At 46.2% G+C, this 12,365-nt stretch overlaps 1 pseudogene; it reads right to left on the reverse strand.

Annotated features, from left to right (window-relative positions):
* Window positions 1-1,941: 1,941 nt before the first annotated feature.
* On the reverse strand, window positions 1,942-11,820 carry LOC120034410 (annotated as a pseudogene).
* Window positions 11,821-12,365: the final 545 nt, after the last annotated feature.

Here is a 12,365-nt window from a genome sequence, read left to right on the forward strand (position 1 = left end):
CGCATACTTACCGTAGTGTATTAGTGACGCTCAATACTTTGCACTAGCATTACTGTGTTGAAGTCCTACTGGTCAGTGACTCAAACTCTTCACATCATTCCATCATCTTTTCTGCTGTAAAACCACAAATTGGAGGGTGCTACACCAACTGACTAGCCATGCCTGGAAGATGTCTATCTTCTCCTTTCCGGCCCAAGCCAAGCCCAGTCTTCAGGGAGAGGTCAAGGGTGTATTTTGGGTGGGCAGATGGTGCGGCTGTTGGACTGTTTACCGGCCAAGGCTATTGTCCCTGAAGATAATCTGGCAGGTTACCCTCCTACACTACCTCCAGACTTGCGTGGTGTCACAGACCCCTCCTCTCCCCTCCCTCTCCAGATTCCTCTTCCATACAATGGGTAAAGACTAGAGATGTTGGTACGCACATCTTACTCACACGTACTCACACACTATGACATATTATCTAACCCTACAAGTACAAAGTGAAAACAACAGCTGATGTGGATTAGCTACTGTCATGTGAAAAAGGCCAAGAAGGGATGCCAACGTTTATGGTGTCTCATCATGACCAACAGGTGATTAGTGGAGGGAGGCAGACAGACAGGTTGGTTGATTTATGAGAAATTAGATCATGCAAACATATTTGTTGTTTAAGAAAAATGTGTTTGTGTGTGTGTGTGTGTGTGTGTGTTTTTTTTGTGTGTGTGTGTGTGTGTGTGTTTTTTTGTGTGCGTGTGTGTGTGTGCGTGTGTGCGTGCGTGTGTGTGTGTGTGTGTGTTAGATTTTACGATTCTGCATCTGCAGGGCTGGGCATCCTTATACTTCAGTGTTAAGTCGGTCGGTACAACAGTCCCTAAGCTCCAGCTTAGGTCAACAGCAGCTGCGCCCAATGGCTCTGGCATCCCTCACTGAATAGGGAGAGCTCTTAACAGTTGTCTCATCCTCTGTGTATAGGGTCAGATCCTCTCAAGCCTCCAAATCAGTCCATCTTACCAGCAAAGCTAGGGATTTTCCAATTATTGTTCATTTACTTTGACTTACAGTAGCTACACCCTTCAACTGTTCTGGTGCCAGTTCGCATTACCATTGAGGCAATAATCATTTTGGTTTATGGTTTCAGTGTTATGAATTGTGCTTAGGTTAAATTAGATCCCATCACATATAATGCTAATACGACTGAATTTACATAGACACAAAGTAATTGTTTCTAGTTAATGTTCAACCAGTAGAAAACAGTTCCTTAGCAACATAATATGCTGTACATGTATGAATATACACATTTCACAACTAGTTCTCCCTCCCTCCCTCTAAATCCTCAACCCTCGCAGATATGTAGTTGACAAACAGAAGCGCAGTTGTCACTCACCTGTTTGGAATGTCATCACGTCATCGCTCCATTAGCTAGTCTAAATATGCGTACGTGACAGACGCAGGCTTTTGACATGTGAAACCGCAGAATGCACTAGAGACCCATTACGTAATGGATTTCAATGGGACCACCAAAGAAAGAGAGGATCTCCCCCACTTTAGGGATTACACCGCACTCCTATTTCAGAGGAAGTGCACACCATTTAGAAAATAGTTACCATCTCTCAATATTGCCACTTTGCAACAGTCACGCAACCACACCATGGAAATAAAGATTAACATAGCTTTGGACCTAGATGTTTGACACTGAACATTTATTTTCATTGTCGAAAACCGTTGTGACACACACATCCACTCACACACACATGGACAGAATCAGTCGCACACATTGAGGACAAAGATTTGAACAAAAGAGGCGAGGAACAAAAGAAAGATTCAGGTCAGCGACATCTTGAATTCTGCAACAGAGAGAGACACCTGTCATTAACATCAGTTTGAACATTTTGATGCAGGACTCAGGGTGCAGGCAAAAAGGTCATGCACTTTACAGTTAAAACGCTGTACTCACTTGATCATTCAGCCAGCCATGATGTGTTTCACAAAGGCTGAAATAGAGCGATAGAAACAGAAATTGTATTAACAATAGATGCCCACAGCACACTGCATAAAGTAGTCTATTGCCGCACCTTCTTAGTTAATGCAGCCATTGCCGTCCTGTTGTCCTTCCATCACTACCTCGACCTCTTTCTCTGTCATCTTCTCTCCTGTAGGTGTAACAGAGGGGTGTGAGACATTTCAAATGGTGTTAAACAATCCTCAGACACAACCCTTTTGGGGAAAAAAACACTAATTTCAAGTGATCATACAGTACCAGTCAAAAGTTTGGACACACCTACTCATTGAAGGTTTTCTTTATTTTTTACTATTTTCTACATTGTAGAATAATAGTGAAGACATCAAAATTATAAAATAACACATATGGAATCATGTAGTAACCAAAAAAGTGTTAAACAACGATTTTAGATTCTTCAAAGTAGCCACCCTTTTCCTTGATGACAGCTTTGCACACGCTTGGCATTCTCTCAACCAGCTGCACCTGGAATGCTTTTCAAACAGTCTTGAAGGAGTTCCCACATATGCTGAGCACCTGTTGGCTGCTTTTTCTTCACTCCACAGTCCAACTTTTCCCAAACCATCTCAATTGGGTTGAGGTCGGGTGATTGTGGAGGCCAGGTCATCTGACGCAGCACTCCACCACTCTCCTTCTTGGTCAAATAGCCCATACACAGCCTGGAGGTGTGTTGGGTCATTGTCCTGTTGAAAAACAAATGATAGTCCCACAAAGCTCAAACCAGATGGGATGGTGTAGAAGCCATGCTGGTTAAGTGTGCCTTGAATTCTAAATATATCACAGACAGTGTCACCAGCAAAGCATCCTCACACCATCACACCTCCTCCTCCATGATTCACGGTGGGAACCACACATGTGGAGATCATCCATTCACCTACTCTGTGTTTCACAAAGACACAGCAGTTGGAACCAAAAATCTCAAATTTGGACTCATCAGGCCAAAGGACAGATTTCCACCGGTCTAATATCCATTGCTTCTTATTATTGGTGTCCTTTAGTAGTGGTTTCTTTGCAGCAATTCAACCACGAAGGCCTGATTCACACAGTCTCCTCTGAACAGTTGATGTTGAGATGTGTTACTTGAAAATGTGAAGCATTTGTTTGGGCTGCAATTTCTGAGGCTGGTAACTCTAATGAACTTATCCTCTGCAGCAGAGGTAACTCTGGGTCTTCCTTTCCTGTGGCGGTCCTCATGAGAGCCAGTTTCATCATAGCGCTTGATGTTTTTTGTGACTGCACTTGAAGAAACTTTAAAAATTCTTGAAATTTTCCAGATTGACTGACCTTCATGTCTTAAAGCAATGATGGACTGTCATTTCTCTTTGCTTATTTGAGCTGTTCTTGCCATAAAATGGACTTGGTATTTTAAATAATAGGGATATCTTCTGTATACCACCCTTACCTTGTTACAACACAACTGATTGGCTCAAACGCATTAAGAAGGAAATCAATTCCACAAATTAACTTTTAAGAAGGTACACCTGTTAATTGAAATGCATTCCAGGTGACTACATCATGAAGCTGGTTGAGAGAATGTTTCACATGTGATCTCACATAATTACATGTGATCACGTGTACTTATGTGATAATGTGACAACATGTAAAAGAAAAAATGTGATAACGTAAAACTACACGTGAAAACATTTCAGCACATGTGAAAACATAATCTCATGTAAAATAAATGTGACAACACGAGGATGCAACATTTCAACATATGAAACTACATGTAAAACTGCAAATTAGATTTTCACATGTGAAATGTTTTTCTCGTGTGAAAATTCAATTCCACATGTGAGAGTTAGATTTTCACATGTGAAAGTTTTTCAAATGTGAAATTTTTCAAATGTGAAAATCTCTACATTTAATACATGTGAACAACTGACCTTACCTTGTGTCTCTTTTGCTTTCATATGTGAACATTTTAGCTCAACATGTGAAAACAGCTATTTCACACATGTTTTTTGTAAAGGAAGTAATTAAGTGGTGCGGGGGTCTTAAGGTACTGTAAGTGGTACGCTGTTCAGCTAAAATAGTTTAAAAGTCTTTAACCAATGACAATATGAAACCATTTGTCATGATTACTTTGTACTGACTTTTCAATATGACCCCACCTGGGATTTGAACTCAGAACCTCTGGATTTAGGTTATGCTGATCTTTTTCACCACAAAGTCTATAACATGCTCAGAAGTTCAGCAATTAGAGGGTTTTCTGTAAAGTCTAATGTTGGTGCAACATATTATTGTGTTTTAATGTTACTCCTCAATCACTATGATAAATATAATAGTTTTTCTTGAGTGTATTTTTAACATGAGCTGAGATTTACTTTGAAGTCCAAAGTGTAGGAATACAGGTGGAGTCAGTCATCGACACAGAAATGGTGGCTTAGCAAGAAGATCTGAATGCTGTGAACCAAGAGGTTGTGAGTTCAAATCCCAGGTGAGGACATGTTGAATAATAATTACTGTATAAATAATTATTATAATAATGTATGCAAAAGTGTGCCAAATATGTAAGTCAAAAACAATGTGTGACTTTCCCGGGACATCCTAACGACTGATTTTTGTTTGCAGGGCATCCCCTGTGAAATCTCATGTGAAGAATATTCACATGTGAAAATCTAAATCCACATGTGAAAGGTTATGTGATCATGTAAAATTTCACATGTGAAATAAAATGTTACATGTGAAATCATGTGGTTTTTCCATAAGGGAAGACAAACCCCAAACCAATACTCCTTTCAGATACCCTTAGGGGTTTCACATTAACTTCATAGAACATACATTACACATCTATAATCACATCATAAACATGAGATTATAGCTACAAAAAACATGGGTACTAACCAAGAGTTGCGAGTGCGTGACGCAACTCGGAGCCCATGACGGTGCCGTTGCCCTCCTTGTCAAAGACAAGCAGTCCTTCCACAAAGTCCTCAAAGGTACCCCGGTTTTTGGACTTGGAGATGTGCTGGAACATTGGTAGGAAGGTCTCAAAGCCAATCAGCTTGGTGTTCATTTCTATAGTGGCACAGTGAGCAAGGGAAGGAGTTACTTTCGATGAAACCAACCCAACCCATCAACATACAAGCCTCCACAGAGCTCAAGGTGAATAAAGAGATAACGGAAAGTAGGAGAAAGATGGCGACTTAAGCAATGGTGTGGCCATGCACATGTTCAAAGGCTGGAGTCATTGTCCAAAGGCAGATATGTCTACAAACTGTGATGCCATCAGTTAAAATGTTGCTCCTGATGGATACACTTGCAGAGCAAATGAGTGATCTCTTTGTCTGTGTGAACATGTAACCAGTGACCACTTCTACTATACAATGTAGAACTGGCCGCCAAACATACCCGGCAAACATATCCTCGTAAAGCTGACTATCCTACCGATCCTCGACTTCGGCGATGTCATTTACAAAATAGCCTCCAACACTCTACTCAGCAAACTGGATGCAGTATATAACAGTGACATCCGTTTTGTCACCAAAGCCCCATATACCACCCACCACTGCGACCTGTATGCTCTCGTCGGCTGGCCCTCGCTACATATTCGTCGCCAGACCCACTGGCTCCAGGTCATCTTTAAGTCTTTGCTAGTTAAAGCTCCGCCTTATCTCATCTCACTGGTCACCATAACAACACCCACCTGTAGCATGTGCTCCAGCAGGTATATCTCACTGGTCATCCCCAAAGCCAACACCTCCTTTGGCCGCCTTTCCTTACAGTTCTCTGCTGCCAATGACTAGAACGAATTGCAAAAAATCGCTGAAGTTGGAGACTTATATCTCCCTCACTAACCTTAAACATCAGCTATCTGAGCAGCTAACCGATCACTGCAGCTGTACACAGCCCATCTGTAAATAGCCCATCCAATCTACCTACCTCATCCCCATATTGTTTTTATTTACTTTTTTGCTCTTTTGCACACCATTATTTCTACTTGCACATCATCATCTGCACATCTATCACTCCAGTGTTAATTTGCTGAACTGTAATTACTTTGCTACTATGTGTCACGTCCTGACCATAGTGCTTATGTGTTTTGCTTGTTTTAGTGTTGGTCAGGACGTGAGCTGGGTGGGCATTCTATGTTGTGTGTCTAGTTTGTCTGTTTCTGTGTTCGGCCTAATATGGTTCTCAATCAGAGGCAGCTGTCAATCGTTGTCCCTGATTGAGAATCATATATAGGTGGCTTGTTTTGTGTTGGGGATTTGTGGGTGGTTGTTTCCTGTGTCAGTGTTTGTGCCAAACGGGACTGTGACGGTTAGTTTGTTTGTTATTTTGTATAGTGTCTTGTTTTCGTGTTATTAAATCATGGAAACTTACCACGCTGCACATTGGTCCTCCGATCCTTCTCGCCTCTCCTCGTCCGAGGAGGAGGAAGAGCTAGACTGCCGTTACACTATGGCCTATTTATTGCCTTACCTCCTCAGGCCATTTGCACACACTGTATATAGACTTTTTCTATAGTGTTATTTACTGTACGTTTGTTTATTCCATGTGCGGTTGTAAATGAGAACGTGTTCTCAACTAGCCTACCTAGTTAAATAAAGGTGAAAAAAAATGTCTAATGAATACTGGTGTGCCCACTGACCCTGTGGCTTGGGTTTCCCTAGGACTCATGACCTCTTCGTTGGAGGGGTTCTGGCCAACGCCCTCATCACGTCACCACACTGGGCGTAAGAGATCTTCATCTCGATTTTGGTGGTCCTGTCGAAAAACATGAAGGTCTCTTTGAACTCTGGGGAAGCACACAGATCATTAGGGTTAGCTGGGGAAACTAGCTGTCACGTTCCTGACCTGTTTTCTGTTGTTTTGTATGTGTTTAGTTGGTCAGGACGTGAGCTGGGTGGGAATTCTATGTTGTGTGTCTAGTTTGTCTGTTTCTATGTCCAGCCTAATATGGTTCTCAATCAGAGGCAGATGGTAATCGTTGTCCCTGATTGAGAATCATATATAGGAGGCTTGTTTTGTGTTGGGATTTTGTGGGTGTTTGTTACCTGTCTCTGTGTTTGTGTTCTGCACCAGATAGGTCTGTATCGGTTTTGCACATTTGTTATTTTGTATGTTGTTTGTAGTGTTTCACTTGTTCTTTTATTAAACATGTTGAACACTAGCCGCGCTGCACTTTGGTCCTCTCCTTCACCTATGGAAGAAAGCCGTTACAGAAACACCCACCAAACCCGGACCAAGCAGCGTGGCAACGGGCAGCAGCAACAGCAGCAGCGGTACCAGGAGGAATGGTCATGGGAGGAAATCATGAACGGAAAAGGACCCTGGGCAAAGGTTGGAGAGAATCGCCGCTCTCGGGAGGAGAAGGAGGCAGCCACAGCCCAGGAGCGGTGGATTGAGGAGGCAGCACGTAAGAGAGGCTGGAAGCCCGAGAGGCTCACCCAAAAATTTCCTGGGGGGGGGATAAAGGGGAGTGTGGCGAAGCCGGGTTGGATACCTGAGCCAACTCCCCGGGCTTACCGTGGAGTGAGAGGGCGTCGTACTGGTCAGACACCGTGTTATGCGGTAAAGCGCACGGTGTCCCCAGTACGCGTGCTTAGCCCAGTGCGGGCTATTCCACCTTGCCGCACTGGTAGGGCTAGGTTGGGCATCGAGCCGGGTGCCATGAAGCCGGCCCAACATATCTGGCCTCCAGTACGTCTCCTCGGGCCGGCGTACATGGCACCAGCCTTACAGGTGGTGTCCCCGGTTCGCCTGCATAGCCCAGTGCGGGCTATTCCACCTCGCCGCACTGGCAGGGCTACGGGGACCATTCAACCTGGTAAGGTTGGAGAGGCTCGGTGCTCAAGAGCGCGTGTCCTCCTTCACGGTCCGGTATATCCGGCACCACCTTCCCGCCCCAGCCCAGTACCACCAGTGCCTACACCACGCACCAGGCTTCCAGTGCATCTCCAGAGCCCTGTTCCTCCTCCCCGCACTCGCCCTGAGGTGCGTGCCCTCAGCCCGGTACCTCCAGTTCCGGCACCACGCATCAGGCCTATAGTGCGTCTCAGCCGGCCAGAGTCTGCCGTCTGCCCAGCGGTGCCTGAACTGCCCGTCTGCCCAACGCCGCCTGCACTGCTCGTCTGCCCAGCGCCGTCTGAGCCATCCGTCTGCCCAGCGCCGTCTGAGTCATCCGTCTGCCCAGCACCGTCTGAGCCATCCGTCTGCCCAGCGCCATCTGAGCCATCCGTCTGCCCAGCGCCGTCTGAGCCATCTGTCTGCCTAGCGCCATCTGAGCCGTCTGTCTGCCCAGCGCCATCTGAGTCATCCGTCTGCCACGAGCCATTAGAGCCGCCCGTCTGTCCCGAGCCATTAGAGCCGTCCGTCAGTCAGGAGCCGCTAGAGCCGTCCGTCAGTCAGGAGCTGCCAGAGACGCCAGCCAGTCAGGAGCTGCCAGAGACGCCAGCCAGTCAGGAGCTGCCAGAGACGCCAGCCAGTCAGGAGCTGCCAGAGACGCCAGCCAGTCAGGAGCTGCCAGAGACGCCAGCCGGTCAGGAGCTGCCAGAGCCACCAGCCAGTCAGGAGCTGCCAGAGCTGCCCTACAGTCATGAGCTGTCCTACAGTCATGAGCTGTCCTACAGTCATGAGCTGTCCTACAGTCATGAGCTGCCCTACAGTCATGAGCTGCCCTACAGTCATGAGCTGCCCTACAGTCATGAGCTGCCCTACAGTCATGAGCTGCCCTACAGTCATGAGCTGCCCTCCAGTCCGGAGCGGTCATTCAGTCCGGAGCTGCCACCCAGTCCGGAGCTGCCACCCAGTCCGGAGCTGCCACCCAGTCCGGAGCTGCCACCCAGTCCGGAGCTGCCACTCAGTCCGGAGCTGCCACTCAGTCCGGAGCTGCCACTCAGTCCGGAGCTGCCACTCAGTCCGGAGCTGCCACTCAGTCCGGAGCTGCCATTAGTCCGGAGTTACCTCTCTGTCCTGAGCTACCTCTCTGTCCTGAGCTACCTCTCTGTCCTGAGCTACCTCTCTGTCCTGAGCTACCTCCTAAATCATGTGGGGGCCTTGGGGAGGATTCTTAGGCCAAGGTCGTGGGCGAGGGTCGCCACTCAAAGGACGCTAAGGAGGGGGACAAAGACAGTGGTGGAGTGGTGTCCTCGTCCTGCGCCGGAGCCGCCACCGCGGACAGATGCCCACCCAGACCCTCCCCTTGAGTTTTAGGGGTGCGCCCGGAGTTCGCACCTTGAGGGGGGGGTTCTGTCACGTTCCTGACCTGTTTTCTGTTGTTTTGTATGTGTTTAGTTGGTCAGGACGTGAGCTGGGTGGGAATTCTATGTTGTGTGTCTAGTTTGTCTGTTTCTATGTCCAGCCTAATATGGTTCTCAATCAGAGGCAGATGGTAATCGTTGTCCCTGATTGAGAATCATATATAGGAGGCTTGTTTTGTGTTGGGATTTTGTGGGTGTTTGTTACCTGTCTCTGTGTTTGTGTTCTGCACCAGATAGGTCTGTATCGGTTTTGCACATTTGTTATTTTGTATGTTGTTTGTAGTGTTTCACTTGTTCTTTTATTAAACATGTTGAACACTAGCCGCGCTGCACTTTGGTCCTCTCCTTCACCTATGGAAGAAAGCCGTTACACTAGCAAGCCATCAACAGGTCAGGTCATCCAAAAAACTTTAACCATAACAGATAGTAAAATTGACATCAAAAGATTTACTGTCAATTTTACCGTCAATTTGGTCTGCAGTGAACACAATCTGAAATAGAAAAGAATAACACTTCAATAGTGGGAATATTGCTACTGATTTTGCCCAGCTCATCATTGTAAGCACATTTAGCAATTCTACTGTGAAGGAATTTGTGTCTGGAAAGTTTTGTTGGATGTGTGCTGCTACGTCAACAGTCTTTGATCGTACAGTGAATGCCAGTTGCCAAGGCCAAAGGAACAGAAAATGAAAAAAATATGAATTTGATTAGGAACGCTTATAATATACTTTGATTTACCTCCTACATAACTTCATTCAGATGTTATCTTCAACAATCAATCCAATTTCAAATGTATTTATAAAGCCCTTTCTACATCAGCCGATGTCGCAAAGTGCTATACAGAAACCCAGCTTAAAACCCCAAACAGCAAGCAATGCAGATGTAGAAACACTGTGGCTAGGAAAAGCTCCCTAGAAAGGCAGGAACATAGGAAGAAACCTAGAGAGGAACCAGGCTCTGAGGGGTGGCCAGTCCTCTTCTGGCTGTGCCGGGTGGAGATTATAACAGTATATGGCCAAGATGTTCAAAAGTTCATAGATGACCAGCAGGGTCAAATAATAATAATCACAGTGGTTGTCGAGGGTGCAGCAAGTCAGCACCTCAGAAGTAAATGTCAGTTGGCTTTTTATAGCCGATCATTCAAAGTTAGAGTCAGCATGTGCGGTAGAGAGAGAGAGTCGAAAACAGCAGGTCCGGGACAAGATAGAACGTCCAGTGAACAGGTCAGTGTTCCATAGCCGCAGGTAGAACAGTTGAAACTGGAGCAGCAGCACGACCAGGTGGACTGGGGACAGCAAGGCGTCATCAGGCCAGGTAGTACTGAGGCATGATAAATACTCCAGATATAACAGACTGACCCTAGCCCCCCGACACAAACTATTGCAGCACAAATACTGGAGGTTGAGACAGGAGGGGTCAGGAGACACTGTGGCCCCGTCCGATGATACCCCCGGACAGGGCCAACCAGGCAGGATATAACCCCATCCACTTTGCCAAAGCACAGCCCCCACACCACTAGAATGATATCTTCAACCACCAACTTACTACCCTGAGACAAGGCCAAGTATTGCCCACGAGTATCTCCCCCACGGCACAACCCGAGGGGGCGCCAAACCTGGACAGGAAGATCACGTCAGTGACTCAACCCACTCAAGTGACGCACCCCTTCTAGGGACGGGATGGAAGAACACCAGTAAGCCTCCATAATAGGGTTAGAGGCAGAGAATCCCACTGGAGAGAGGGGAGCCGGCCAGGCAGAGACAGCAAGGGCGGTTCGTTGCTCCAGAGCCTTTCCGTTCACCTTCACACTCCTGGGCCAGACTACACTCAATCATAGGACCTACAAAAGTGGGTGTTCCACTGGATATCATAAGGTGAATGCACCAATTTGTAAGTCGCTCTGGATAAGAGCGTCTGCTAAATGACTTAAATGTAAATGTTAAAGGTTGAGACCGAGTCTGCATCTGCGTCTCTCACATGGGTAGGCAGACCATTCCATAATAATGGAGCTCTATATGAGAAAGCCTCCAGCTGTTTGCTTAGAAATTCTAGGGACAGTCAGAAGGCCTGCGTCTTGTGACCGTGTCGTACGTGTAGGTATGTACGGCAGGACCAAATCGGAGAGATAAGTAGGAGCAAGCCCATGTAATGCTGTACAAAGCAGAGACGGTTTAATGATCTGAACATAACTAACCTGAAAGGTTATTACATCGCTGAAAATGTGAAATCCTTTGCAGAGGATAGCCACGCCAATAAATGTTGCCAATAGAACTTTGCCAACTAATACAACAATGGGTTTTTTCACTAGGCAAATTCCTCAACTTTTGACAGACATCCCTGTACAACTAACACAGCACTAACTCGTCAACTAAGGACAGTATCCTCTTCTCTCATACTTACCGCCATAAGTTCTACTACAAACACAGGAGGATGAGAGGAGATGACAGCAAAGACTCACAGAGAGGTTAGACCATAGAATTACAACATGCATTCTATTTCTACGAGTCGGACACTCGCCGCAATGCTTTTGCGGTCAAATTCGGGCTCCTTCTCTGGCTCCAGAGCTGGTGGCTTCAATTTTGCCGCCTCCTTCTTCGGCTCGGGCTTCTTGGGGGCCATTGTCCTGGACGGGGGAGTGTGTAAGCGAGAGTGTGTGTGTGTCGAGGTGGAGGCTGAGAGAGGACCATCTCTAGAAGAGTTATATACCCAGCTCGGGGGTCCCCACTGAGACAGGGGGGTTGGCTTAGCCCACATGAGCCAGGATCACATTCTATGTAAGGGTAAACAGACAGTCTTAAGGATAGAACTTCACAAGACTTCCTTGAAGAACCTGTGGCATGGAATTCATCTAGACAGTCATCTACATGGCTACTAAGACATCAACAGGGTTATCTCTCTCATAATGGCCAATATTATCAATACTCAGGTCCCAGTCAACGCTTAACTATTTAGCACATCAGTTGTGACATGTCGGGTTAAGGACTTAGGTGGGTAATAAGTATTATTTCCCTCTCAGTATTTTTGTCGGGTATGGAGGGGCTGTGGCTTAGCTACAATTAGAGAAGCAGGACATTACTCAAGTATGGAGTATGGAGGAAGGGGTCTTTTTAAAGATGTTTAAACTATCTTCCTCTCTTAACTTAGTTGCCCACAACTCCCAATGG

This window comes from Salvelinus namaycush, chromosome 41 (assembly GCF_016432855.1).
Source record: "Salvelinus namaycush isolate Seneca chromosome 41, SaNama_1.0, whole genome shotgun sequence".
Lineage (NCBI taxonomy): Eukaryota > Metazoa > Chordata > Actinopteri > Salmoniformes > Salmonidae > Salvelinus > Salvelinus namaycush.